General features: G+C 46.1%; 1 long non-coding RNA gene across 1 annotated transcript; it reads right to left on the minus strand.

Annotated features, from left to right (window-relative positions):
- Window positions 1–378: 378 nt before the first annotated feature.
- Window positions 379–1,572, minus strand: LOC306826839. Its single transcript, XR_013779524.1, has 2 exons — window positions 1,016–1,572; window positions 379–956 (listed from the first exon to the last, which is right to left on the minus strand). It is a non-coding gene; the product is annotated as an uncharacterized lncRNA (long non-coding RNA).
- Window positions 1,573–6,388: the final 4,816 nt, after the last annotated feature.

Genomic DNA, 6,388 nt, shown 5'->3' on the forward strand with positions numbered 1-6,388 from the left:
CTGACAGTTATTTGTAATGTCATGTTTTAATCCTGTGTGCACCTGCCCGGGGACAGCAGATGGAAACTAGCATTCGCTAAATCTGGTACAAAGCATATTTTCGAAAGATTAATGTATTTTGTACATTGTCCCTGACAAATAAACTAATAAACTAAACTAAACTAAACAAAGCCATGCACGAGTAGCAGGAGTAGTGTATGCAAGTCAGAATATAAGTGAGTCAACAAACAACTAGACTCTGACCAATAGAGACTTTCAAACTGTCCATTTACAGACCGCCAATTAAAAGTGAGCTGTGAGCTGGTTTCCCAAATTCATCTCCTGATAATTGATTGGTTTATGCCAATCAGAAACATCCGGCTGCTTTGTTTTATTATAATTATAATTATTATTAAATGTCTACTTTTTTTGTCTTTTAAGCCTGTTTTGGACTGGGCATATTGTTTATGCGTGACACAATAATCAAATCAATCAATCTTTTATTAGCAGTTCAACCTCCCTGATTGAAAAACAAAGGGATCTTAGGGCTGAATGTGTTGATTGATTGGTTATCAGATCTGTCAATATGTACAGGTTACATGTATTTTATGGATTGATTAAAACACTTAGGTTCAAACATTTAATGAAACCAATGGGACCCAATATGAACCAATGGAAACCAGTCTAAACCAATGGAAACCATTATAAACCAATGGAAACCTGTCTAAACCAATGGACGCAGTCTAAACCAATGGAAACCAGTCTAAACCAATGGAAACCTGTCTAAACCAATGGAAACCAGTCTAAACCAATGGAAACCAGTCTAAACCAATGGAAACCTGTCTAAACCAATGGAAACCAGTCTAAATCAACGGACTCAGTCTAAACCAATGGAAACCTGTCTAAACCAATGGAAACCAGTCTAAATCAACGGACTCAGTCTAAACCAATGGAAACCAGTCTAAACCAATGGAAACCTGTCTAAACCAATGGAAACCAGTCTAAACCAACGGACTCAGTCTAAACCAAAGGAAACCAGTCTAAACCAATGGAAACCAGTCTAAACCAATGGAAACCAGTCTAAACCAATGGACTCAGTCTAATCCAATGGAAACCAGTCTAAACCAATGGAAACCTGTGATATGCAATAGAGGAAAACAGTTTCCTTTCAGTGATGTAAAATGTAGATTAGAGGTCCATAATCCGGCTCGAAGGAACCAAATCGAATTATTCTGAAGATAATTTTGGGAAAACCAGCCGACAAGTCGACAGTCACTGCAAACTAGTTTTAAATGCAACACAAGTTCAGCTACTGTACACGTACAAATCATCCTTAAATGCTACATAGAAGAGCTGCTATTCATAGAGCATATAAACGTACAAGCGCCAGTGTGAAACACTCGATTATACAATGACCTCATTTCCTTGTTATAGATGATGTGAAGTTACTCAAAGACTTTCACAAAGTTTGGGACAGGAGGACACTCTCTGTCCTGAGATTATTAAACACTGCAGTCTTTATCGTCACAGGAAGTAGCAGCACAGCAGCAAACCTGGAGTCACACGGGGTTAATACGCAGGAAGAGAGGCCATTTTGAAAATGAAGCGCTGCACACTGACGCTGTTTCGCGTGGCTGGAAAGAATGTCATCATCCCGTCTACGGTGTGTTTTTTTTATTTTTTATTATTAAGGCAGACATGAGTGTAACTTCACTGACAAGCCACGATATCGGTGGTCCACAAGAGCTAACGGTTCAGGTTGAAGGAACACAGATATTGCTTCCACTGGGATGATGGCGTTTATACAATGACGTAAAATGAACTCGCGTCTTCTTCACCTCATTTTTTCTTTCCGTCTCTTTCTTGAAATAAAAACGACATTGCAGACGTTTCAAGAAACTCCGTCACTTTCTGTTAAAAAAGAAGCCGCTCTGAGACGCCAACATGCTACATTAAAACTCGTCAGTTACAAACATGATTTTATGACGCAGGCGTGAGGACCAAAAATAACCTTTTACAGGGGGTCAATTGGCGAATACAAACGTGACACATCATTTGGTTGACAGGGATATTACATGTAGGGATTTCTTTATTCCCGCCCACCTTGGATTCCTCCTTTCTAGAACAACGGACATGTTGACGTATCTGAAGCTAAAGTAACATTTAAAGTAAACATTTAAATTCATCAAGCCAAAGAAAGGATGATAGGAACACTTCTATCACTCTCAGTTTAAATGTCACTTTGGAGTCAAACAGGCTGCGTGGATCATCACAAGAGAAGGAAGGTCGATCTATGTACAAGACTGGTTCAATGGATTCCTGGCACATTTTTATTTTTTACTAAGATGGAAAAAAGAAAGAAAAGAAAACGAGGATGGCTCGTTCATGAGAGGAGAGGAGACGATCAAAAGGAAAGGAAACTGGGAAAACAACTGGGATTACAAGAAAAACAAAAAGAGGGGAAACAGCGAATAAAAGTTGGAAACAACAGGAGGTTGTAGTTGGGAGCGTCCTCCGGATGAGACGTCTGTCAGAGGGAGGCGCTCTACTGTGGAAGAGCTTTCAGGATGGCGTTCACCTCCTCTGCAACAGCTGTCAATGCAAACTCAAACTGATCCTGCAGGAAGGAAGGAAGGAAGGGAGGGAGGGAGGAAGGAAGGGAGGGAGGGAGGGAGGAAGGGAGGGAGGGAGGGAGGGAGGGAGGAAGGGAGGGAGGAAGGGAGGGAGGGAGGGAGGGAGGAAGGGAGGGAGGAAGGGAGGGAGGGAGGGAGGAAGGGAGGGAGGGAGGGAGGGAGGGAGGGAGGGAGGAAGGGAGGGAGGGAGGGAGGGAGGGAGGAAGGGAGGAAGGGAGGGAGGGAGGGAGGGAGGAAGGGAGGGAGGGAGGGAGGAAGGGAGGAAGGGAGGGAGGGAGGAAGGGAGGAAGGGAGGAAGGAAGGGAGGGAGGAAGGGAGGGAGGGAGGGAGGAAGGGAGGAAGGGAGGAAGGGAGGAAGGGAGGGAGGGAGGGAGGAAGGGAGGAAGGAAGGGAGGGAGGGAGGGAGGAAGGGAGGAAGGGAGGAAGGGAGGAAGGAAGGGAGGAAGGAAGGGAGGGAGGGAGGAAGGGAGGAAGGGAGGGAGGGAGGAAGGGAGGGAGGGAGGGAGGAAGGGAGGAAGGAAGGGAGGGAGGGAGGGAGGAAGGGAGGGAGGGAGGGAGGAAGGGAGGGAGGGAGGAAAGGAGGGAGGGAGGGAGGGAGGGAGGGAGGAAAGGAGGAAGGGAGGAAGGGAGGGAGGGGAGGGAGGGAGGAAGGAAGGGAGGGAGGAAGGGAGGAAGGAAGGGAGGGAGGAAGGGAGGAAGGGAGGGAGGAAAGGAGGAAGGGAGGAAGGGAGGGAGGGAGGGAGGGAGGAAGGAAGGGAGGGAGGGAGGGAGGGAGGGAGGGAGGAAAGGAGGAAGGAAGGGAGGAAGGAAGGAAGGGAGGGAGGGAGGAGAGAGAGAGAGGATGACATTTAGTACGAATATAAAAAAATAAAAAAGAAGGTGTGCACGCTGCAGACTCCACTTAAGGCTGAGAAACTTGCTCACCCTCGTCTGCATGTGCAACATTTAATTATCATGTTCGTTTTAAAAAGGTGCAGGAAGTGCACGCTAATGGACGACCTCACCGCACACGCAACATTTTCAACCATTAGTCGGATTTTAATGACGGCGCTGAAAACGACCTTTTGGTAAACTGAACAACTTGGCGCCCCACCGTATCAAACCCCCCTCCCCGTAGTTAGGATTAACGATGAGGCAGATGTTGAATATTGGATTTTTTTTTTTTTTTTTGGTTGTACAATTACATGGAAGATTAACGAGCCAAACAGCGTCGCCTCTTATCAGAAGCAGAGATGAAATCCGAGTGGCGGCGACAGGAGCGCTGACCACGACGGGGAATCAATGTGTGAGAGAGAGAGAGAGAGAGAGAGAGAGAGAGAGAGAGCGGCTGCTGTCTCAGGATGTATGGTTTAATAAAGCCCGGATCGATACAGCGGATGTTGTACACACACATCGGAGGTTTTTTTTTCCTTCCTAATTACGTTCACAGATCAGCCGGTAATTGAAGTCTCCACACTGACCCGAGATCAGCGGGCGGACGGCGAGCTGAGCAAAGACTTCTGGGTAGTTAGAGGTAACCCTGGAAGGGTCTCTCAGGTTGTGCAGAGGTGTCTCTAACAGAGGAGTAAATCCTGCAGTAACGCTCCCTTTGCTCAAATAAGAGGAATATTGCATCAATGAAGGACTTTCTGTCTCGTGTTTGACTTTCACTCCCTCCATTATGCACCCTTCAAATAATCAAAAAAAGTGTATTAAACTTAAAAACCGAGGAGTGCCGAGGAGACTTTTTTTTCCCATTCACTTCATAAAAGTAAAAGACAGTCACAGAACTTGTGAAAGTGTTGAAGCCGGTTTAAGAACAGATTATTACCTCCCATTTGGATTCTTTACATATTCCTGTGTGATCTCGTCACTCCTGGATATAATACCTGCTTTATTACTTCTCAGGGAATCGATTGATCTTGCCTGACGGCGGGAGATGGGTCCCAGAAAAAAAAAAAAAAAAAAACCCTGCTAATCCAGGAAATCTCACAATGAGGGCAGGAGGAAAATCAGCCCACGGTAGACTCTGGAACAAAAGACGTGATAATGGAGGTGTGACTCTTTTTTTTTTTTCTCGCTTGTGAAGCGAAGGTCACTGTTTTTTTTTTTCTTCCGGCAGCTGTCAAGGACTAAACTTTAATTCAGAAAGAAAAAAAAACATGACCTGCAGACTCGCCTGTTTTTCCTAAAGTCACATGTCCTTCGGGAGTGTTTGCACGAAGTCCCGTCTCCATGACAACGGTCTGTTGACAGAGGCTGCTGCGTTACATTTAACTGCATGTCTTAAAGACGAGATCGATTATTTCCCCCCCCGATGAGACGCAGCAGAGGGGATGTGGGGACGAGATACGATAAAGATACGGGGGGGGGGAATATCGGACGCTGGGAGAAACAGCGGGCGCATGGCGCGGGCGCTTCCTGTCGGGACAATTTAAATCAATGAGACAAACATGATATTGTGATGCTCTCTTGAACCAGAAGAGGGCGCTATCTGATTTAAACTTCTTTTGTTCAACGTTCAACGAACAAACATAAACAAAAAGAGTGTGTGTGTGTGTGTGTGTGTGTGTGTGTGTGTATGTGTGTGTGTGTGTGTGTGTGTGTGTGTGTGTGTGTGTGTGTGTGTGTGTTACCTTGGTCTGAACCATTCCCGGCCTCTGGTCCCTCAGGTGCTCCAGCGTGGCTGCAATATCAATCTCCTTGGCACCTGTCAAACACACACACACACACACACACACACACACACACACACACACACACACACACACACACATTTAGAAACATGGGACTGCGATGGAAGATACAGCAAACATCTGTCATATCTGACATTTTAAACTGTGGCCCTTTAAAATAAAAAAAATAAAAAAAAGGTGATTTCATTGGTCCTCTGTGGAGACACGAACACACTGGCGGACTCTCCGAACATCCTGATGGTGGCGTTTATTTGTCAGCGTGGCGTTTATTTGTCAGCGTGGCGTTTATTTGTCAGGGTGGCGTTTATTTGTCAGGGTGGCGTTTATTTGTCAGGGTGGCGTTTATTTGTCGGGGTGGCGTTTATTTGTCAGGGTGGCGTTTATTTGTCAGCGTGGCGTTTATTTGTCAGGGTGGCGTTTATTTGTCAGGGTGGCGTTTATTTGTCAGCGTGGCGTTTATTTGTCAGGGTGGCGTTTATTTGTCAGCGTGGCGTTTATTTGTCAGGGTGGCGTTTATTTGTCAGCGTGGCGTTTATTTGTCAGGGTGGCGTTTATTTGTCAGGGTGGCGTTTATTTGTCAGGGTGGCGTTTATTTGTCAGGGTGGCGTTTATTTGTCAGGGTGGCGTTTATTTGTCAGGGTGGCGTTTATTTGTCAGCGTGGCGTTTATTTGTCAGGGTGGCGTTTATTTGTCAGGGTGGCGTTTATTTGTCAGGGGTGGCGTTTATTTGTCAGGGTGGCGTTTATTTGTCAGGGTGGCGTTTATTTGTCAGGGTGGCGTTTATTTGTCAGCGTGGCGTTTATTTGTCAGGGTGGCGTTTATTTGTCAGCGTGGCGTTTATTTGTCAGGGTGGCGTTTATTTGTCGGGGTGGCGTTTATTTGTCGGGTGGCGTTTATTTGTCGGGGTGGCGTTTATTTGTCAGGGTGGCGTTTATTTGTCAGGGTGGCGTTTATTTGTCAGGGTGGCGTTTATTTGTCGGGGTGGCGTTTATTTGTCAGGGTGGCGTTTATTTGTCAGGGTGGCGTTTATTTGTCAGCGTGGCGTTTATTTGTCAGGGTGGCGTTTATTTGTCGGGGTGGCGTTTATTTGTCGGGGTGGCG

Source organism: Symphodus melops (genome assembly GCF_947650265.1).
Source record: "Symphodus melops genome assembly, chromosome: 7".
In the NCBI taxonomy this organism is placed as follows: Eukaryota; Metazoa; Chordata; class Actinopteri; order Labriformes; family Labridae; genus Symphodus; species Symphodus melops.